This window comes from Kogia breviceps, chromosome 3 (assembly GCF_026419965.1).
Source record: "Kogia breviceps isolate mKogBre1 chromosome 3, mKogBre1 haplotype 1, whole genome shotgun sequence".
In the NCBI taxonomy this organism is placed as follows: domain Eukaryota; kingdom Metazoa; phylum Chordata; class Mammalia; order Artiodactyla; family Physeteridae; genus Kogia; species Kogia breviceps.
Window position 1 is genome coordinate 48,957,685 of NC_081312.1, and position 24,085 is coordinate 48,981,769.

Below are 24,085 nucleotides of genomic sequence, written 5' to 3' on the forward strand. Positions count from 1 at the left end.
GTGGATATTTACCTGAAGGAAACAAAATACCAACTTGAAAAGATATCTGCACCCCCATCGTCATAGCAGCATTACTCACAATACCAAAGATGTTCAAACAACCTAAATGACCATCAATGAAGACATAAAGAAAATGTGATACACACACACACACACACACACACAGGCACGTGTGTACAATGGAATATTACTCAGCCATAAAGAAGGATATCTTGCTATTTATGCCATCATGAATGGACCCCAAGGGCATAAGTGAAACAAGTCAGACAGAGAAGACAAATACCACATGCTCTGGCTTATATGTGGAATCTTAAGACAAAACAACTCCCCCCCACCACCAAATTCATAGATGGAACAGACTGGTGATTGCCAGAGGCAGTGGGGTGGGGGCACACTGTGTGAAATGGGTGAAAATGGTCCTCCTGGACCAGGGCTTGAAATAGTGTCCCCTGCATTGGCAGGCAGATTCCTGCGCCACCAGGGAAGTTCCTATTTGACATTGCTAAAGAGTAGATCTTAAAAGTTCTCATCCCAAGAAAAATAAATTTGTAACTGTGTGGTGATGGATGTAAACTTATCATGGAGACAATTTTGTAATATATACACATATTGAATCATTATGTTGTACGTTGTACACGCGAAACTAGTGTGTTATATATTAATTATATCTCAATTTAAATAGAAAGAAAAGAAAGCAAGGGACAGTGACTTGGCCCTAGCCACACTTGTCTGGGAAGTGCTTCCCTGTAGTGGCAGGGACTGCAAAGTTACAGAGCTGAAGGACTCTGCAATGAAACGAACATTTGTATTCAATGCACCTCCTACCATTTTTTGGTTGTCGTTATTTTTAATTCATACAAAGAACTTTCCCTGGTCCTTTGTGGCTATTTTGTTTGTTCCATTGGGCTTTTTTTAGAGCTATTATTTTCACTTTTTTTTCTTTCTTTGTTTTTTGGCCATGCCACGCAGCATATGGGATCTTAGTTCCCTGACCAGGGATTGAACCCATGTCCCCTGCAGTGGAAGCACGCAGTCCTAACCACTGGACCACCAGGGTAGTCCCCTCTTTCTTTTTTTAATGAGTGATCTTTTTAGCTTTGTTTCATGTTACTTTCTTGTATTTTTCACTTTTATTAAACAGGAATGAGGAAGCAAGGAAAGAACTCTGAGGACAATCATTACTCCTGGCCAGGTCTGTGGTGTTCCTTCCTATTCCCAACACACGTCTACATCAGACCCAGAAAAACCTAAATGCAGGGGCTCTTTCTACCCTTAAAATTGTTCATGCAAGTCATTCAAAAGAACCACTAAGAAAGGAAGAAATTCTCTGTCCTTTCCTGTATAATTTAAATATTGCACAATCATTTGTAAGCAATAATATTAGCCTCAAAGGTTGGAATAATACCACTCCAAATTTTTCAGAATATGAGATGTATAAATGAGAATCTGTGGTCTCTAACATAGGTAACCACAGTTCAGAAACAATTCACTTGAGAAACCAGGGCCTTGGAGGGAAAATAAAATAAATGGAAAACAATACCCTGAGAGCAAGAACCTTCTAGAGAACACTCAGAGTGTTGAATCCACAGTCAAAGGATTGAGCCCCTTTCATACTGACCTGCCTCCCAACAACCTCATTTTAAGGCAGGACTTGGAAAGACTATTACTATTATGCAGATATTTCCCAAGGTCTTCCTTTAAAACATTATTCCTTCAATACATTGTAGGACATGTGGCTGTTATAACCCTATGGGACCCTGGCCTCAAACATGGCAGGGCTAAGGACATGTTCTGTCTACCTGGCCCCAGTCAGCTCCACCTAGCCTTTCACCAAAGGAGTTCCCTGCCCTCCCAAAACCAGATAAGATGAGCAGGGCCCCAGACTATTTGGTAATCTCCTCAGGGAAATACAGACCATATTACTGACAGGCTTATGTCCCTGGAAAGCAAATTTGATCACTGATTCCCCCACCCAATAAATTTTTCATCAAACTTCTCAATCCATCTCTCCTTCTTGAAGTGACCACTAGAGTTCTGATTCAATTGCAAACTTGGTTCCATCTGTATAACCTGCTCAACTGATACCTCTCAATTCTAATATTATCCCTTTTTACATCATAGCTTCATGCTCACAACTCTCCCTGGAGTTGTGAGTGACATAACCCTGCCACATCTAACCTCATTCTTGTTAGCTATAGGAGCCATCAGCTGCATGGCCTCAGGAAGTCTCTTTCCTCCCCAAGACGATCAAGCCAAGGAAACTTACACATTTCCTAACTATAAGTGAATGAATGGTTTGACTCAACTATATCCACTCCAGATAAGGCCGGATGGTCCAACTCTACTCAGTGTTAGTCAACCAGGAGGTATACAACACTTACTCCCAAATTTCAAAAGGCCAAAGCTTTTCCCTGGCCCTGAGGGCTCCTGGAATATACCCTATGATGTCAACCTCTTGGAATGATGCCCCCCCAAGGACAAACCTCACTCTAATATCACCACTTGTACATTTTATGATTATTAGCTTGTTCCTTTTGTTTCTAACGGTTTCCCCCTTTATCCATTTTGTTGTCATATTCTCAGATATTATTATTCTCACTTTCCTTATAATTTGTTTAATTAATGTATCAGGGTCCTGACTTGTATTTTAATATACGACCTTTTGTTTTAAGTACATCTGTTTTTTTTTTTTTTTTTTTAATAGCTTCTAACACAACATCTGACATTTTAAAATTATTTATTTATTTATTTTTGCTGTGTTGGGTCTTCGTTTCTTTGCGAGGGCTTTCTCTAGTTGTGGCATGCGGGGGCCACTCTTCATCGCGGTGCGCGGGCCTCTCACTATCGCGGCCTCTCTTGTTACGGAGCACAAGCTCCAGATGCGCAGGCTCAGTAATCGTGGCTCACGGGCTTAGTTGCTCCGCGGCATGTGGGATCTTCCCAGACCAGGGCTCGAACCCTTGTCCCCTGCATTAGCAGGCAGATTCTCAACCACTGCGCCACCAGGGAAGCCCAGTACATCTGTTTTATGTGGCATAATTAAATTTATATCTGTTATGATTGTTATATGTGGACCATCAGTTATCATTCTTTATTTCATCTCATTTTTGCTATTTCTTATTTATGCTTAATACATGCCATTGGTATTAATTAAACGCTGTATATATACTCCTTTCTCCTTTCTTTTGTTTGGAAGAAAACATCAAGTAAAACTATTCTCACTTAAATCTGTATACCAACACACACACAACCATGTCAACAATCATCAAATCCATTTTTCTGTTGTTTTCTAGTTATAGCCATTATAATAAACATCATATCCTTAGGCTTTTTCTTTTTTTATATGAGTAAAAAAAAATATGAGTTATTGGCTTCAGCTCTTCCCTATCTTATCTCATTCTTAGTTTTGGGGCTGTTATTCTGAAACTTCTACTTTTCTTGGGGGTTCAGAAAGACATGAATTCAAATTCTAACTCTACTACTTACCAAAGGGAGTTCCTTAACTTCTCTGAGACTGTTTTTTCATCTGAAACCAGGGGATCATACCACTAGGGTTTTTTGAAGATTAAATGAAACAATGTATAGTAAAGAACTTGATACACAGCAATTTCTCCCTAAATATTAGTTCGCTTCCTCTCTTCCTTTCCTCCTAGTTAATGTTTTTAGTCTCCCATCTTGAGTTAAGGCAGCCACAATATGAAGAAATTCTTGTTTTGGATCCAAACTGTCAGTGACAATTTGGGGTTGGTGGGATATGTGAAAATCTTTCTTTACACTTTCCCAAATGAATGACATCTTGCCTGGGTCTTTTTTTTTTTTTTTTTTTTTCTTAAAAAGAGCTACAGATGTTGTTTCATTTCCTTGGGGAGTTCATGATCTCAATTGTGGCTGCATCTGAAGTCATTATCTGAATATTATCTGGACTTTCTTTCCAGATGTTTCAAAACTTCTTCCTCACTAAAGACTGAAGATGTTATAAGTAGTAAATGTCTTGATATCTTTCTCTGGGTGTTCATTTCCATTTATAGGCCAAGTCTTTAATCAATTCTGAAAACACTTTTACCTTAAATTGTTGATTCTTCAAAACTTATTTATTTTATTGGCTCAAGTACTTACTCTATTTTTCTAAGTTATAATACTATGCTCAATTGTCTAGAAAATGAGTCATTTTGATCCACCACTATTTATATACGTTTACTTAAGCCATCTAATTTTGGATTTCATTCAGTAGTTAATAAGCATACTACCCTAATTAACTATTTAGCAGTTATCAATGTAAACTCTTCACTACTTCTAGAAATGTCCTTATTTATGGTATTACAATTTCACTACATGGCTTTTGCTTCATGGCCTTATATCTTCTTTCTTATCATTTAGAGTATATTTGAGTCATCTTTTTTTCTTTTACAAATTTTTTTAAAAATTTACTTATTTATTTTTTTGTTTTTGGCTGCGTTGGGCCTTTGTTGCTGCACGTGGGCTTTCTCTAGTTGTGGTAAGCTGGGGCTACTCTTCATTGCAGTGCGCGGGCTTCTCATTGCGGTGGCTTCTCTTGCTGCGGAGCACGGGCTCCAGGCGCGCAAGCTTCAGTAGTGGCACATGGGCTCAGTAGCTGTGGCTCACGTGCTCTAGAGCGCAGGCTCAGTAGTTGTGGGGCACGGGCTTCGTTGTTCTGCGGCATGTGGGATCTTCCCGGACCAGGGCTCGAACCCGTGTCCCCTGCATTGGCAGGTGGATTCTTAACCACTGCGTCACCAGGGAAGTCCCTATTTGAGAAATTTTTTGAACTCTGACTGAGACTTTTTGGTTGCTCTGTATCAGATAATTTTAAAGTTTATTGTTCTTTTGTAATTTTGTTCTTTGGAATTGCAACATTTAAAATTTAGTTGGGTTATTTTGAAAATTCTTCTTTGATTTGCTTTTTGAATATTGAGGTTATGCTATTGAAGATGTTTCTTTGAGACATTTTCATTGGCATTTTAACGGGTTTAATATGAAGAAGGCTGTCTACACTGCTACTTAGACTATTGGTTTCCAAGAGGTAAAAATATTTCTTCTTGTAAATTCTAGTCTTAAAAAGTAAATACCGGAGTACCGTAGATATTTTTTAAACGGATGATAAATCATTATCCAACAAGTAATATTCCTCATCTATTTCATATCTTGAAGTTTTATCTCCAAATAAGCCTCTATACAAACAGATAAAATTATGCTTCAAAGAAAACTGAAATGTAAATATAGTAACTAGTATCTTCTAAGATCCCACCTTTAAATAAGTCATGTCTAATCCAGAACTAAGAGAAGAAATGACATGCCTAACGACACAAAGCTCAGAGCGCAGCCTTCGCCTGCCCCACATTAGCAAAGTTGGAATGAGGTCAAGTAGCACAGAGCTTTTTTTTATTTTTGGCCGTGTTGGGTCTTCGTGGCTATGTGCAGTCTTTATCTAGCTGCAGCAAGCAGGGGCTATTCTTCGTTGCGGTGCACGGGCTTCCCATTGTCATGGGTTCTCTTGTTGCAGAGCATGGGCTCTAGGTGCGTGGTTCAGTAGTTGTGGCACATGGGCTCAGTAGTTGTGGCTCGTGGGCTCTAGAGCACAGGCTCAGTCGTTGTGGCGCACGGGCTTAGTTGCTGCGCAGTATAGGGGATCTTCCTGGGCCAGGGATTGAACCCGTGTCCCCTGCATTGGCAGGCGGACTCTTAACCACTGCGCCATCAGGGAAACCCCACAAGGCTCTTCTTTAACAGTCTTTAAGTCAGCTTATCACATCTGTCCTAGGGGACGGGACCTAGGGACTCTTCTGTATTTTAGCCTGAGAACAAGTTTTACCCTTAAGAGAAGGAAAGCTATTTATATTTACCTTGTATCTAGCCATTTACCCAAATATCCAATTCCGAAAGAAAACAAAAACTCTTATATACTGAGGAATACATTTTTAAAGAAAGCTCAGTATTTATTTGAAAACCATTATAAAGTGTTTTTAAAAGATATAAAACAAGACTTGAACAGAGAGACTTCCTGGATGGAAAAAAACTGAATGTAAAAAAAGTTGATCCTTTCCAAATTAATATATAATTTTAATGCAGTGTTAATCAGAATCTCCACTGAGATTTTAGATTGTAACAAAATGAGTCTAAAATTTATTGGGGAAAAATGCCAAATAACACCAAGAAATATTTTAAAAGAAGAGTAAAATGGGACTCAGTTGCCTTTCTATATACTAAAACCTAAACTATAACTACTATAATCAAGATAGTATCATATTGATACAGGAATAGAAAATAGACTCAGGAAATATAATACAAGGTATAGAAATTGATAGAAGTATATGTGGAAAAATATATGACTAAGGCAGCATCTCAATTCACAGATAAAGTAAATGGTGTCATCAAACTGGTTATACATTTGAAAGAACATAAAGTTACATTCATATCTCACACCATATACAAAACATATTCTAGATGAATTTAATATATGTATTTTTAAAATAAATCAATCAAAGTATTAGAAGAAGAGTTAGAAGGATACTTGCTTGGATAGATGAAGCCTTCCTAAGATAGAAACCATAAAGGAAAAGATAGATATATGTGACTAAATATTGGGCTGGCCCAAAAGTTCATACCTTGCGGAAAAACCCGAATGAACTTTTGGGCCAGCCCAATATTAAAAAAAAGTTTGTATGGCAAAAGAGAATATAAACAAAATCAAAGACAAATAGTAGACTGGGAAATATATAACTGCATCATGTAGAACAAGCAAAATATTACTATCACTAATAAACTAAGAGCTCCCTACAAATTGAGGTGTCAAATCACCTTCAAGAGGCATGAGCAAAGGATATGAAAACAATTCACAGAAGAAATGCAAAAGAACAATAAAACTTGAAAATATGCTCAACCTCACCAAAATTCAAGGGAATATAAATGAAAATAGCATATACCATTTTTCACCTAGTAGAGTAACAATACTCAATGATGACTACAACATAGAAAACAAGCAGTCTCACACTTGCTAATAGAAGCCTGAACTGGTACGTTTTTGGAAAGGAATCTGGCAACATACTTTAAAATTTGAGATGCATGTGTCCTTTGACTCAACCCCCTGCCCCCTCCCCTTCCCCACTTTTGGGATTCAACCAGAGTGAAGCACTGGTATATAAGGTTAGTTACTGGAAACACAAGCACAACCAAGGGAGACCATGTTAATTTCTCTCCACAGGGGTCAGTGGAGTGAACACAATGCAATCATTAACATGAGTGAGTGAGTTAGAGCCACACCTATGAGCTGGGTGAAGGTCTGTGACATTTATCATGAAAACATAGCTGCATGGGAACGCTTACATTTGAAAAATCCTCAAAGATAGGATATGTGTGATTGAACTGTACAAAATTGCTGATATTCAACTCTTTTTGATCTAATAAAATGGCAGTCTCATAAATCACAATATAACATACATTTTACATATTTATGAGCATGAAAAAAATGTAGAATGATACACCCCAAGAATTAACACTGGTAACCTGCTGGGGGTGGTAAGGGAGGAAAGGAGAAAAGAACAACTTCTTCATACATCTTTGCACTGTTTTACTTGTTAACAATTTTGCAAATTAAACATATCTAATAAATAAAAATGTAAAGGAAAAATAGAAAAGAAACAAGACTCTCAGGCTGGCTATTACCTGAAAATATATCTAGGGGCAGCATCTATAGCAATGGTCCATTTAACTTTATCGAAGATAGTGAACAAAAACCAATTTATTTCCTTGTCTCTTTCAACAAGATGGTTCAAAATAAAAACCCAACCAATTATGTGTTACCTAAAACAAATTTCAGAATTTGCAGTAAGACTAGGAAAAACAAAAATTCAGAGAACATTATTGACAGGTGGAGCAAGAGGACCACTATTACACTGCTAATGAAGAGTAAATTGATGTAATCGCTTTCAAACAACTTGGCATTACCTAATAAAGTTGAGCATTGCATATTCTATGACCTAACAACTGAATGCCAAAGTATATGTCCTAGAAAAACTCCTGGATGAGGACTAGGACACATGTACAGAGTATACTGTGCAGCATTTTCATGAGAGCAAAAAGCTCGAAGCAACCCAAATGCCCCAAATGGGTAGAATGGATAAATAAAGTATGGTATATTTCACACAGAGGAAGAAGAATACTGATGTACTAGTTAATACTAGACAGCAGTGAAAATGAGTGAACTTTAGCTGCACACATCCACCTAGATAATCTCAAAATAAAATGTTGGGTAAAAATCTAAGCCAGAGATAAAGGATGATTCCCTTTCCAAAAGAGGTGACACTAGACAATTTAAGAAAAAGCAGAGAAATGACAACTAAAAAGTCCAGATTACAGCTTTCTAAGAAGAGGCAGAAAGGAGGAAGGGGTCTGGGAGAAGCAAACAGGAATCTTTAAAAGTGGTACTCATCAAGGGGCTTCCTCCATGGTCCAGTGGTAAGGAATCCACCCGCCTTCCAGTGCAGGGGATGCAGGTTCGATCCCTGGTCGGGGAACTAAGATTCCACATGCTGCTGGGCACCTAAGCCCGTGCACCTCAACTAGAGAGAGAAAGCCAGCATGCCACAACTAGAGAGAAATCCGCGCGCCGCAACGAAGATCCAGAGTGCCAGAACTTAGGCCCGTCGCGGCCAAAAATTAAAATTTTTTAAAATTAATAAATAAATAAAATAAATATTTTAAAAAGTGGTACTCATCAATAAAGCTAGAGGGGAAAAAGACAGGGAATGTATGTATGTTTGTTTCACTAACAGTCTTTAATGTGTATATGTGTGTATACATGCATGTATTCTTTGGATGTATGGTATGTTTCACTCATGCACACGTGTGCACACACAGAAAGAATCTAGGGCAATGCCTGCTCATGCCTACAAAGCCTATCCTAGTACTGGAGAAGTCACTTAACCATCTTGCAGGTATGCTTTGCACTGTAAGTGCTTAATACATAAATGAATGGATATATTTTAGAGTAATACTCAAAGGAACAACCCTGGAAGCCATGTTCTTCCAGGGCCGGGGTAAAGTGGAAATTTCTCCCATGCAATTTTTTTGTAGTGTACCAGAAGCCAGAGAGAGTATAACAGAAAAATCCAAGATGAACACACACACTGACATAAAATTTTTCAAGTCACCTTGGGAAAACTATTTGTTAAGTTGCAGCACAAAACAAACATTTCTGGGTAGAGTTACATGGGTTTTACTTTCACCCTGGGTTATCCTTTTCATCCACTTTATGATTTAAACTAAATGACACCAAAACTCAAACCTTGGCTGGTAAGATTTTCAAAAGCAGGGGGAAGAAATGCTTTTTCTCAGCTACAAATTGTGAGTATCTAGGAAATACTGATTTATTGGGAGTAGACAAGATGGAGCTCTGTTTCCAGATATTACAATGTTGGTCCTGATTCACTGCAGTGGAGCAGCTAACAGCCTTCTATATAAGGCGGTGTTTCACCAGGTGAAGGAAGACAATTAGAAAGGGAGGAAGTCTGTACTCTCATCCTCCACAGCTGTTGGAAACCAAAGTTGTTCCTCTAATTGAATCACTACTAATTCTAAGCTACTGGCTTCTTTCCTTTCCCAAGGATTATTTTGAATATTTGGATGTCTGCTTTACTCACTCTGTTCTGTCTACTGCTGTTAGGAGTTTGGTAAATAATCTGATTTAGCTAAGATGCTTTACTGACAGGATATCCTGTATCTGGTTAACTAAGGCTAGAGGAAAGAGTGATTAGACAATGTGAATGCACATTATTTTTAAAAGGAAAGGAAAAGACAAAAAAGTCAAAGTGACTACAGGCCCTTCATCCTCTCAAGTAAACCAAAACAATATGATGCCAAACTACCTCCCCAAATATGACTTATTTACAGATGCAACATTTGTATTTCCTCATGCTAGAAAGTTCCATTTTGTGCTCATGACCTGGAAATGCAGGTGCAGCATAATCAATGAGGTAAACAGCTCTAAGTTTCCTCTTTAGTAAATGAAAAATGGGAAATTAAATTAATTGCTGTTCTTGAATGCTTTTCCCTAAGCAAAGTTGCACAGATTGCTTTTTAAAAATATGAGCTTTATTGAAATATAAGGCACATAAAAATTTACCCTTTTAAAGTATACACAATTCAGTGATATTTAGAAAATTCAAAATTGTGTATACATCACTATTATTGAATTCCAGAGCATTTTCATCACCCCAAAAAGAAAATCCATAGTTTCTAGTAGTCACTCCCCATTTTCCCCTCCCCACTCCGCCCAGCTCCTGCAACCATAAATCTACTCACTGTTTCTATGGATTTTCCTGTTCTGGACATTTCAATAAATGGAACCATATATCACATAGCCTGTTGTGCCTGGTTTCTTTCACTTAGCATAATGTTTTCAAGCTTCATCCATATTGTAGTATTGAATCAGTACTTCCTTTTTATGACAAATAATATTCCATTGTACAGATATACCATAATTTTACCCATTCATCAGTCGATGGGCATTTGGCTTGCTAATTAATGATAAAGAACAAAAGAAAGTCTAGAAAGCAGAAGGAAATGGCCTTCAGCTCAGAAACTCAACCTAAGCCCCGGACTAAGAGACAATTACAGTGATACCTGCATTTATACCCCATTCTTGTAAACCACGCTATTCCTAGAGATTGTTACTAGAAATATCGGCTGTGGTAACACGGATAAGAAATTTTTTTCTTATACTATTAGTGAGGGAAGAAGAAGGGAAACAGAATTAAAACATAATTGAGTAATATCCTTCGATAGGTGAGCAGATAAACAAATTGTGGCATACCAATATTCTAGAATACTACTCAGTAATAAAAGGAATAACATATTGATACATACAACATGGATGCATCTCCATGTAATTCTGCTGAGCAAAAGAGGCCAGACAAAAGTGAATCCATAATATATAACTGCATTTACATAAAACCCTAGAAAATGCAAACTCTTCTAGAGTGACAGAAAGCAGATCAGTGGTTGCCTGAAGAAAGGAAAGGGGAAGAAGAGATTGTTATTGGGCATGAGGAAACTTTTGGATGGGTTTGTTCATTATTTTGATTGTGGCTATGCTTTCATGGATGTATGCAGCCAATATTCATCAACTTCATATACATATCATTTATTGTATGCCCATTATATTTTATGTCAATTATATCTCAATAGAGCTGTAAAGAAACACTGTTTTTTAAAAAGTAAGTATACCTCCCCCCGAAAAGTATTTGAATATGTGGAAAACACTGCCTTTATTTTGCATAGATGATTTCAATTAATTTTGTAACAAGTTAAATTACTCTCATTTTACACACAAGGAAATTTGAGATTGAGAAAGCACAGAAATTTGGGCTTCCCTGGTGGCGCAGTGGTTGAGAATCCGCCTGCCGCTGCAGGGGACACGGGTTCGTGCCCCGGTCCGGGAAGATCCCACATGCCGCGGGGCGGCTGGGCCCGTGAGCCATGGCCGCTGAGCCTGCGCGTCTGGAGCCTGTGCTTCGCAACGGGAGAGGCCACAACAGTGAGAGGCCCGCATATCACAAAAAAAAAAAAAAAAAAAAAAAAGAAAGCACAGAAATTTGCCAAGATGGTCACAGTCAGTACCAGGCTGAGCTCTCAAAGTCCACGCCCTTTTCACTACACCACACTGCCTCTCACTGTTTCTGTTATAGACGCAATTCTTTGTTCTGGAATCCTTGGGTCCCAGCATTTCCCAAGTCAGGGAATTTTCTGGTCCACAGAAGTTTATGTTTTAGGGTGGTATTCCAAGTTTGTTTTCTTTTGCCTATCATTTTGTGTTGCCACATATACCTCTCTAATTATGGGGCTTTATCCAATTCAGTTGATTGATTCATTCTCAGTGGACCAGAGTAGTTAATCTGGATTAGATCAAGGCAAGTAATCCTGGTCCCTAGGTCAAAGGAGTGAAAATAATTCATCTGAGATTAAAAGCAAGCTGGACAAAACCAAAAACTGGCTACTCAACCCACCAGAAGTGGACATTGTACTTCTCTGGGACAATAGTCACTCCTTTGATTATGGGAGGCCCACAAATGTGGACTATTCAGAGTTGCTCTGAGGTATCTAATTACTTTTTACCACCCCTTCCCCTAAACTTGAACTTCAAGTCGAGGTTGCCATCCAAGTCTGAGCAGGACAAGCACTAGGGTGATTTCGTCACCTCTGTCCCTCCTCCAGAGCGTGCTTCATCACACAAACAAGGGAATGTTCTCCAAATGCTACCAATCGCATTTGGGTCCATTTGAATATGGACCATGAATTTGATTAAATACAATTAATGAAAAAGTGAAAGTTGGTTAAAACAATTTTTTTTTTTTTGATAAGACAGCTAGATTTGGGAGAGAAAGGGGTACTATTTCTTTCATGCAAGACTTTCACAATGAAGGTTAACTGTGCCGATACCTTTCATTTGCCCCTCCAAACCCATTCTCCATCTTGTTCTACCCGGCTCTACACCCTAGGAGACTGAACTACAGACTCAGAGGCAGGCTTCCTTTTTGTCTTCCAGTTAGGTTTGGTCAATGGGGAGCATAAGCAGATAGAAGGAAAGAGGAGAAGCATTTCAGGGTCTTTGTTTCCTGGCATCCCTGCCTGCAGGGTCATTATAAGCTGGCTACAGCCCTTTCCTGGAGGTCACAGCTCCACTCAGGAGGGTTCTCTCCTCTCAGCACTCATCCCTTCCAGTCTACGGGTGGTAAAGGAGCCCTGAAAAAATACACTCTCCCTTGCAGTTTCCCTATACTCTGCACGTGTCCTTGTAAATATTCTCTTTATTAAGCTCTCCTAAAATTAATTGATTTGAGGATGCCAACTGTTTTCAGTACAGTTGACATTTTCTGAGGGTTAAGAGCATGCTTATTCAGAAAATGAACTTATTCCAAGTCCTCAATTTATAGGAAAACACTGACATTCATGGGGTTGATATCAAGCCCAGACAAAGATAAACAATGGCTAGGTGAGGTGTGGAGTGGGGTGGTAAAGAGCACTGATTCAACCTTCCTGCCTCCGTGATTTTGTAAGGCAAAGGTTTAGATTTGCAAGAACAGTGAAAGTGGTGGATATATTTCTCAGATTTTAAAATGCGAGAGATGCAAGACATTCAGGTTGCTATATCATGCTTCTTTATGCTTACAGATCATGTTTCCATGGTGACTTTCACCTTTTTGCACATGCTATTCTACTTAGATTGAGACTTTAAACCACTTTTTTTTTCTTGGTTTTAATGATCAAATATAAAGATATGTTTGCTACAATAAAAACTGCCTAAATGGCAAATCTAAGAAAGAGAACACATTTCTGTTCTGTGCCATCTGTTTTCTCTCACTAAGAGATATTATCATATATAGTGAAAAATGCTGTAGAAGTGAAGTGATGCTTCCTGTGTCATGCAAAAGATGTAATTTCAAGTGGATTTTGATTACTTAGAGTTTATATATCAAAGATGTAAGTCCCTTAAGGTAAAAGATGGATTTTGATCCTATCTAAGCCCAAAATAACCTCCCATCCCAAGAATCGCCTCAACTATATCATTCCCAAATGAAGTACTAAAAATAGAATAGCCCCTTTAAGGTTGATTTTCTTTGATGATGCCAAAATGTCATTTATAAATCTGTAAAGTTCTTTTAAGTGAAGAAGCTAAAATGTTGAAATATTAATATGATGTGTTTATTTTTGTTTGGTTTGTGTTATTGTGTGTATGTTTACCATAGATTAGGACAGGAGATAGACAAAAGGAATACACTGAATTAACCTGAGCCAGTGAGGTAAGATCTATCCCTGTATTTATGATGGGTATCTATAAGAACTTAAGAGTATATGAAAGGGGATACCCAAAGAAAATCTGGGAACTCTGGCAGCTTTCATTTACTTCGGCACAATACCAGATGGCTCTTACAAAGCTCTCACTTCCTATTTTCCAAATGAGTGGTAATTTCATTCTTTCAACTTTTCCTAGTTCAATGCAACATATTAATGAATAATACCATCTTGCATTTGTACAGCATTTTACAATGTACAAAGTACTTTCTTATTTATTATCTCAACTCATCTTTACAGTAGTTCAGATATACAGTACTTCAGGGAAAATATTAAAACCCCCATTTTACAGATGAGGAAACTAAGGCCCGAAGATATCACACAGGATTCCTTTAGTAGCAACTTGACTTAGGTTAGGTAAAAAATGGGAATATATTGGCTCACATCAACTGGATTGATGGACCCAATTCTCACTGGGTTACCTCTTTCCTTCCCTTTATCGCTCTGTCTCTCTTTCTCTTTCCCTTTGTGCGTCAGACTTTACTCTCTCAACAGACTGAAACGTGGCCTTACATGATTCTTACTACCTTGAGACTGGAAAGGATGGGACCTCTCCTCCCTCAACTTGAGCTGGAAAATTCCAGAGAAAGAATCTATTGGCCCTTGCTGGGTTGCATGCCCACCCTTCAAACCAACTCCTGTAGCATGGGGATGAAATACTATGGCGTCCACAGCTTGAGACAAGTCCCCATCCCTCTGGGCAGTACCACCCAAACAAACAGAACAGGAATAGACGTAGCCAGTGAGGAAACTGTGAGGAGGGCATACAGACTGCATTAAACAACTTGCCCAAGGCGCAGAATCAGAACAACTTCTAACTGGATCTTCAGACCGCAAGCTTCCCCTTCACTTCCAGCCTCCCATTACAGGGACCACAATGGTGTTACTGAGCCCCTCCCTTCCTCGTGGTTGCCAGTGTGGTCTGGTTCAAGGCTAAAGCTTGGAAAAGACTTGATGCTCGTGCCGATCCTGTCCCTCGTCAGCTGTGTTCGTGGGCAAGTTACCTAACCTCTGGGAACCAGAGCTTCCTCCTTTGTAAAATAAACAATTTCTGTGTCACAGGGTCATCAACAGGATGAAGGGAGATAACGAACTCCAGATAACTTTGAAAATGATGAAGAACTACCTTAAGGTTTATTACTTACATTCTGTATGTAAATCTTACAGAGGCTAGATTTCACAGTAACAGTCTTCAGTTGTCACCCGCCCTACCACCAGCCCTCTGTTGGCATCACTTTGGTTCTGACATTTTTACTCTTTCAGTTTTAAAAAAGCTCATTTCAAAAAAAGCATCAAATGGTGTCTCAAAATGAAGAGATATGGTCCAGAAGAGAAATTTACGAACAGACGGTTTAATGGCACTTATCATACTCACATTTCAGTACAGATTAACCAAGAGATGGAAAATTTCTGGAGGGCACACAAGATACTATTGACAGTGGTTATCTCTAGGTAGTGGGCTAGGAGTTGATGTTTGGAAAGAAACTTTTCTTTTTCATATATTCCTGTATCTACTACTTGAATTTTTAAAACTCTCACATATACATTCCTTTCATAATTAAAAAAAAACTAATTAAAAAATTAAAAGCTTAGTTATCACAGAAAAGGAATATAGTGTATACCTAGAATAGTGTCTGGCACTTAAAAAGCTTTCAATACATTCTGGCTTATTAATCAAACTAGGTATTTCTAGTTACCACCTATCCAGCAAAGTAAAATCAACTTCACTAGAATATAGGCCACCTCTCATCTCTGTGAATGTACATTTTCCATTAATCACATTGTGAGAAATGCTCATTACCACCTGCTGAGGATATGGTTTTAAATTCTTACACCTTCACACACCAAAACTGAAATCTACCTTCTTAATGCCCAATTATAAAACACAGTATATTTGGCTACCTCTCAACTCTATTACCGCTGTTCTTGTAAGCACATTGATTAACATCAGACAGAGCATGCTGGGGTTCTAGGAACCATTCTATCTTACAGCTGGGGCTTTGCATGATATTTTCTAAGAATTTAAAGGTTACATGGCAGCATATGCCAAAGCTAAAAGACAGATTTAAACAGCATTTAAAAAATGATGCAATGGCTATGAAATTTGGATGCTGTGCACCAGTTAAGTGCTATACTGGTTGCCTAGTTACATCTCTGCAAAAGGCCAAAAAAGTTGTCTCTAAATCTAGAAGTAATTAAAAACCTTAAAGTTTCACCATTAAACCAATGATTATGTGTGAAACCCTATGCAGTCATCCCTTAAAATAAGTGCCCGCCAGACTTTGATCAGGTGGTAGCCCTTGGGAATGTCCAAGGAGATATTTTAATAAAAGACATTTCTATATATGAAATTTTTTACCATACTCACATGTCATTAAAGTTACCACATCTGGACTCTTCCTGTTTTGTCATACCCAATTGCAGTCTACTACTATAGGATATTAAAAAATTTTCCAACCTAGTTGATATAACTTCTATCCCATGAGAGGTGGAAAAGAGTCCAGTGTTTTAAATTGTTAAACTTAAAAAAAAATTTTTTATTGCAATCAGCTATGCAAATTATAGGCCAGTTTATAATCCAGTAACAAAAACTATGCATCTTAATACTAACAACTAGTGTCTTAACTCTGTGAATTTCCTGATTGGTTCTGCCTGGCAGACACTTTTAAGTCCAAATATCTTCTCCCAGTAATGGGACAGGATGAACAACAATTTTGGCCTAGAAATTTAAAAACATGAGTGTATTAAAATGGATGAGACTTCCTCCAGAATTTGAAGATAGGGAGAAACAGTCTTTTCTTTTCTTCCTCTTGAAGTTCAACATTTTTTTGAGGTAAAATTCACAAAACATGAAATTAATCATTAACCACTTTAAAGTGTACAATTCAACAGCATTTAGTACATTTATGATGTCACGTAGCCATCATCCCTATTTAGTTCCAAGACATTTCTATTACCCCCAAAGAAACCCTGCACCAGAGTAGCTTGGATCATTTTGGATCTCCTATTTACATTTACTCTGTAATTTCTATTTGGAAAGGAATAAAAGAATCTGAGTTTAAACAGCAGCATAAGGATTTCATCTCCTTTCATTTCTTCTGGAGCTTGTTTGATTCACAAAAAAAACCAGCTGAGGTTCAAAGATGAAAGGAGGCTAGTCTTAACAAAATGAAACCAGGATTGAGAGTCTTAGAAGGAAGGAACCCCCAAAAGGGATTGACAAGATCAGAATAACTCACTATCTATCCAAGCCCTATTCTCATCAGAAACCCAGATCTTACCTCCAAGACTGATAATGTTCAATCTTTTTTTGGAAGAAAAAAAAAAGAATTGAAAGAGAATTCCTTGTACTTACCAACTAGAACAGTTTAGAAGATAGTAAACAAACATTAAATATGTATATATATATAAAGCCAGCTCCTAAAAGTCAAAGCCTATTCTAGGGAAGCTAATGTATTGCCCTTCCAAGTACACTTACAATCTCTTTGTCCCAGTGGCTTAGAGAATAAAAATCTCCAAATGAAGGCACAGAAATATAAGAAATGAGACTCCTTCTGTATTCCTGTTTTCCTAGTCTGGCTTTGCTGTGGGTGAGGGCAGGGCAGAGCCTTATGGAAGCATGGAGGAAGGGCTGAGTAAGAATCTTCACCCAGATGCAGCCACTTAACTTACATCAGGGTAAGTAGCTCATGCTCTACCCCTGGGAGTCAGAGAGCACCAATCTCTTAGAGCTGGATAAGACCCCAAGACATGATCCTCTCCAAACCCCTCCCCTTGGGCATCAAGATAGTCTTCTAATACTTATCTATTCTTGAACATTCTGTGCTCTTAGGGGGGAAATGTTCAATTTTGTTATACAAAAGGCAGGATTCAAACTAAGAGACCACCATGCTGCTTTGGCAAACTTGTAATTTCCATACATGCTGACATGCTGAAAAAGATTCAATGAGGTTCTGTGGTCACCTCAGTAAGAAAGCTATCAAAGCTGTGATCGTCAGAGACGCCAGTGACACTGAGGAATTAAAAGAGTGGGCCATGAAGTCTAATAACACTTTATAAATGTTGCTGGTTCTTCTGAGTCGGTTTCGGGCAACCACGTATATGTGGATACAGATTTTTCCAGAGTTAGATTCACCCTTATCCTCAGCCCAAACCCTGCAGGTTACTATCATTATTTCATTCCATCAGATTTTCTATTTTCACAATTCATCGGCATGACAGTCACTCTCCACTAGAGCTGGTTTTAGACATCTGGGTGTCCAACTGTCCCAAATTACCCAAAACTCCAGGAATTTTAGCACTGAAGCTCCCAAGTCCCAGGTAACCCCCCAGTCTTTGGACAAATCAGGATGGTTCGTTTCTCTACAGCTAGTCCTAAGTTTGGCCTTCAGATCTGTATTGCTGACCTGTCTTAAAGTGGATAAAAAGGGGACTCGCTACAAAAATAGCTGCAACATTTAAAATTTCCATCAAAAATTTCTGGCTAGGGACCTCCCTGGTGGTACAGTGGTTGAGAATCCGCCTGCCAATGCAGGGGACACAGGCTCGAGCCCTGGTCTGGGAAGATCCCACATGCCGTGGAGCAACTAAGCCTGTGCGCCACAACTACTGAGCCTGCATTCTAGAGCCCACGAGCCACAACTACTGAGACCACGTGCTACAACTACTGAGCCCATGTGCCACCACAAGAGAAGCCACACGCAATGAGAAGCCCGCGCACCGCAGCAAAGAGTAGCCCCTGCTCGCCTCAACTAGAGAAAGCCCGCAGGCAGCAATGAAGACCCAACGCAGCCAAAAATGAATAAATAAAATATAAATAATTTTTAAAAAAATTCTGGCTATATTCTACCCTAGAGATGGTTTTTAAAAAATAACCCAGTGATCCATTTCATTCACGAGGTGAGCAATAGTTTCTTACTTTATGGGGATGACTTACCTAATGTAGAGTGAAAATTAAACCATACTTAGAAATTACCTATAATAAATAGCACTACAGTAAGGTCCTAAAATATTATGTTACTTTTCCCTCCAACTTCCACATGTTAGAGCTTAATAAATAAAGCACAATGTGACAGGCAGACATAACAGCATAAAATAAAAATCTCACATTTCTTTGGTACCATTCAAAGACCTTGGAACCTACACACTGTAGGAAAACTCTCCAGAGTTGGAGAAATGCCAAAAGCAGCACTGTCTCCAGAGGCCACACCCATAGTACCAGAAAGTCTGGCCAAGGAAGGAGCCATTGGACTTCAACCTGTCCACTTGATCCAATGCCAAATACTCCAAGAAAACTAAAAGCCTTCAGTGCCTGTATTTACAAACAGGTTTTGCAGAGTCAAGTTCATCAACTTGGGAACCCTAAACCTTCTCAACCCTATACAATGAAACGTAAGATAATCCTATCTCTGCTACCTGAGGCATTTCTACCTCTCTGAACAATTAATCTCTTTTACTTGAAATTACTACAAAGTAATTTCATTACTTTGTAGTAGGCAGAATAATAGCCCCCAAATAGGTCCATGCGCTAAACCCTGGAATCTGTGAATATATAAACTTACGTGGAAAAAGGGACTTTGAAGATATGATTAAATTAAGGACCTTGGGATGGGGAGAGTATCTTGTATTATCTAGGTGTGCCAAATCTTATCACATGGGTCCTTAAGGTCAAAGAACATTTCCTGGCTCAGTTCAGAGGAATGAATATGGTAGAAAGACATATGGAGATGCAAGGCTGTTGGCTTTGAAAATGGAGGAAAGGGGACACTAGAATTCTTCCCTAGAGCCTCCAGAAAGGAACACAGCTCTGTCAATACTTTGCCTTTAGACCAGTGAGATCTCTACAGAACCTAACTTGCAGAACTGTAAGATAACATATTTGTATTTGGTTTTTTCTGTTTGTTTGTTTGTTTTTTTGTGATACACAGGCCTCTCACTGTTGTGGCCTCTCCCATTGCGGAGCACAGGCTTGGGACACACAGGCTCAGCGGCCATGGCTCACGGGTCCAGCCGCTCCGCAGCGTGTGGGATCTTCCCAGACTAGGGCACGAACCCGTGTCCCCTGCATCGGCAGGCGGACTCTCAACCACTGCGCCACCAGGGAAGCCCTGGTGGATTTGTTTTAATCCACCAAGTTTGTTACAATTTGTTACAGCAGCAAACAAGAAACGAATATATCCTTCATCACTGCTGTTCAATTTGCATAATGCCTTAGTAGTATTTTGCTTTAAATCTCAATATTTGACCATATCTTGCCTAGTGTTTAATTTGCTTCTCTGTACAGACATAAAAAATAGATTTGGTACTAGAACAAATATGCTCAAAATCCCTCCAACAGTGGAAAACAATATTTCCTCTTACATGTCTATTTTGTTTAGTTTCTTTCTTTAGTTTGTTAGCACAGAGACCACTTACATAAGGAACTACTTTGCATAACTGAAACCAGTAATTTTGCATGAAGCAAAAATGCTTGTAGGTAAGAGTAAAATGACAAACAACCTCTTTAAAGGTGTGTAACGACACAGTAGTTCTCAATGTCTCCTTAGGGTGCTCTGGATACCACAATAGCTGGAAGATGCCACTGGCCTTTTGTGAGCCAAGGACAGGGATACCAAAGAATACAAGGAAGAATTGCCCCATTCAACGTGTCTGCAACCCGCACTGAGAAACTCTGCTTGGATTGATTTGAAACATTTAAGTACAGTGATTAACATCAGACAGAGAACATGAAAAACTTGTTTTAAAAGCCTTCATTATTAATAATATTTGGTAGAGTGTAGGGATGGCTTAGCCCTCACCTGAAAGATACTAAGTACTTAACTCCAAAAGAATCTCGTTATGGGGTCGCAAAAGCTATACATGGCATTAAAAGCACACATACATACAGGCCTTCCTTCTAGGAAGCTCTAGACCAGAGATTCTCAATCGTGACTACACATTGTAATCACCTGGGGAACTCATAAACTACAGATGTTCAGACCCCTCCCCGAGGGATTCTGACTCAAGTGGTCTGGGTAGGGTTTACATATCAGTGCTTTCAAACACTTCCCTGGAGATTCTGATGTGCACCCAGGGCTGAGAATCACTGCTCTGTACCATCCATGAGCAGGCTATTGGACATATCCGTCTGGATGTGGCCACTGCACAGATTTGAATCTGTTCCTCTCTTCCTGTATCTGTAGCCCAGTTATCATCACCCACTGAATTTCCCAAAGGAGAAACTGGGGAGTTTTTCTAAATGTCTTCCTCTCCTTCACCTTCAATCAGCAATTTCATCAGTTTTCCCATATCCAGCCCATCACTTGCAAATCCAAGACATCTACTGGTCTCCCTTCCATTAGTTTTTCTCTACTTTTTCTCCTAAGAAGGTTTTGATACTAGTAAATAATAAATATTGGCTGAATGAGTACATGGATAAATGGCTAGCTTCAGCAAAGTAAGTTAGGTTAAAAGCAGGTTTTATTTTTTATTTGCATTTTGCTGTAGCCACTAAATAGTTGTATAAACAATTAAAAATCCAACAGCCAAATTCAAGCCATCATCATATAATCCAACATTCCAGTGGGAAAAGAAGAGAAAGGGTGGAGGTATAAATGAAACAATACTGGTCATGAGTTATAATTGTTAAAATTGAGTGATAGGAATATAGAAGTTCATTATATTATCCTCTCTATTTGGTATATGCTTGAAATTTATCAGAATGAAGTTAATTTTTAAAATGGGGGGGAGGACTTCCCTGGTGGCACAGGGGTTAAGAAACCACCTGCCAATGCAGGGGACATGGGTTCAAGCCCTGGTCTGGGAAGATCCCACACGCCGTGGAGCAACTAAGCCCATGCACCACAATCACTGAGCCTGTGCTCTAGAGCCCGCGAGCCACAACTACTGAGCCCTCGTGCCACAACTCCTGAAGCCCACATGCCTAGAGCCCGTGCTCCACAACAAGAGAAGCCACCCCAATGAGAAGCCCATGCACCACAACGAAGAGTAGCTCCCACTCGCCCCAACTAGAGAAAGCTCATGTGCAGCAACGAAGACCCAATGCAGCCAAAAAATAAATACATAAATTTATAAATAAATAAATAAAATAAAATAAAATAACATGGGGGAAGTCCACATCAGGACTAAAGGAAACTGCATCTCGGTTGGGGAGAGAAAACACATTATCACCTGTCTCAGCAATATGGTGACTTTTCAAGTCTACAGCTAGATTCAAATGGCTTTACTCAGTTTCAAAAGCCAAGTCAGTTTCTTCAAGAAGAAGCCCCACCAGTATTAAATTGACCTTTCATTGTGACTGTTGTTGCTGCTGAAAAAGCCCTTATAATGTCTACAACCAATCTGTTAAGAACAGGGTTTACACTTCTTTGGTCTAATCTACTCTGACATCTGTCTTTCACTATCCTCAATGGCTGCCACCAATTAATCATGTTCGGTGCCATAGAGACACATTTTGTTAAGGCAGTGACCTCAAAGGCTTCCAAACTCAGGTTTTCAGAAGAAAATGGGTGAAATCTGAGAAATCTGATTTTTAACTATCATTAAGGAGAGCCATTTTTTTTCCTTTAAATCCTAAAGTCACGTCAATATTGCTAAAGACTATGAATGTTTGTTTTTGATCAACATCACATGTTAAATGCTTTCATCTCTAGGCTTAAGATTTTTCTTTAACTCTTGAAGTTCTGATTAGATTTAAGATCCTAGAAGAAAATATTTCAGAATTCTTACCTCTTCAGTTCCCAAAGCCTGAGGCTCACTGGCAGATCTGGCTGTTGAGAAAGCAGAGAGAAGAATGTATTGTTGTTGTTGTTGTTTTAAAAAAGGAGAAATAACATGATACATAAAAGCTGAACAAGCAAATAAATGTTTCTGTAAATAGGGTTTGGTGGTGATGGCTGAATAGCTCAAAGGGCAGAGGGGCTCACAGGTTTACCTTTCTGAGCCAAGAAACAAACATTTTGTTAACTCTTTTTCTTTGAAGAAACAGATTTGTGAAAATAGGAGTCCCTTTCTTTGTGAACTTCCCTAACCTGCAAGAAAACATGAAAATACCAAGTCGGCTTGGGAACCTAGGGCAAGCACAGTTCTTGGTGCCAGAGGCTGTGTACCGGTGAGATGAAAAAGAACAAGCTTTCCTCCTGACCTAACTTGATTAGCTCCCAGCAGGACCAAAGTGGCAGATACACTCTTTCTCCAGGTGTTAGGGACAGAGGTGGGGCTCCATTCGTGTATATCTAACCCTTTAAGAGGGTAGATTGGACAAGTTAATGGTTAAAAAATATCGTTAGCATCCAAAGCTGAAGGCTGTTTAGAAGTAGAAACATCTATACCCTTAGCTACTAATGACCTTTAGGATGCTGGGAAGAGTTGGCCTAATTCCACCTAGTGTGAGTGTGGTTCATATCTAAGAAAGTTCCTGTCTTTACTTCTGAAAACATATCCAGCAGCCAGCTCAAAGGGAACTGCCTAAGCCTCAGGGGATGCTTTACCATTCATATTTTGCTGTGTCTCAGAACTAAGAGTTACTTAGCATCTAGAGCATTCTGTATGACTGAGAGTGGAAATCAAATTCACGTTGGGTCCTGAGACCAAATGAACATCAGTGTCTCTAGAGATCTCCCATTGCTTAAGACTGGCACGTGTGCTAAAATCTCAGCCCAACTGATTATATTGCCAGATGACTATAAGGGACCATATGTTTTTAAATGAGCCAACATTATTAGAAAACCATTATCTCATGATTAATGACAGCAAAGGAAACAAAAATAAGCCAAGGGCAGAAAACAACCTATTTTCAGAGAATAAACCCTAGGGATAACAATGATTAGTGGGACTTGCAAAATAAGCCTGAAGGGAGCTCTGAGTCCAGCACTCTCATACATTCTTGGGAGAGCATAAATCAACACAATCTCTCTGGAAAGCAGTTGGGCAATATTTATCAAGATCCCAAATATGTTCTCACCCATTGTCTTGGTGATGTCACTCCTTGACTTGATCCAAAAAATGCAAAGTATAGACAAAGAAGTATTACTAAGGTGTTAGAAATAGCCTAAATATTAATAACATAACCTATTAGGTAAAACAGAAAAATTCCACATGATGGAACTTGGAAACAATAAATACAAAAAATTTAAATGATGAGGAAAAATACACATGGAATAAAGTTATGCAAAGAGTATACAAAATTATATAGAGAGTATGACCTCAGCTAATTTTCTAA

General features: G+C 38.9%; 1 protein-coding gene across 1 annotated transcript in view; it reads right to left on the reverse strand.

Annotated features, from left to right (window-relative positions):
• GNG2 (G protein subunit gamma 2) overlaps nt 1-24,085 on the reverse strand; it is a 139,365-nt gene that overhangs the window by 95,372 nt on the left and 19,908 nt on the right. The window contains exon 2 of the mRNA XM_059057194.2: nt 22,594-22,634. The gene's annotated coding sequence lies outside the window, so the exon portion shown is untranslated. The remainder of the gene's footprint in view (nt 1-22,593; nt 22,635-24,085) is intronic.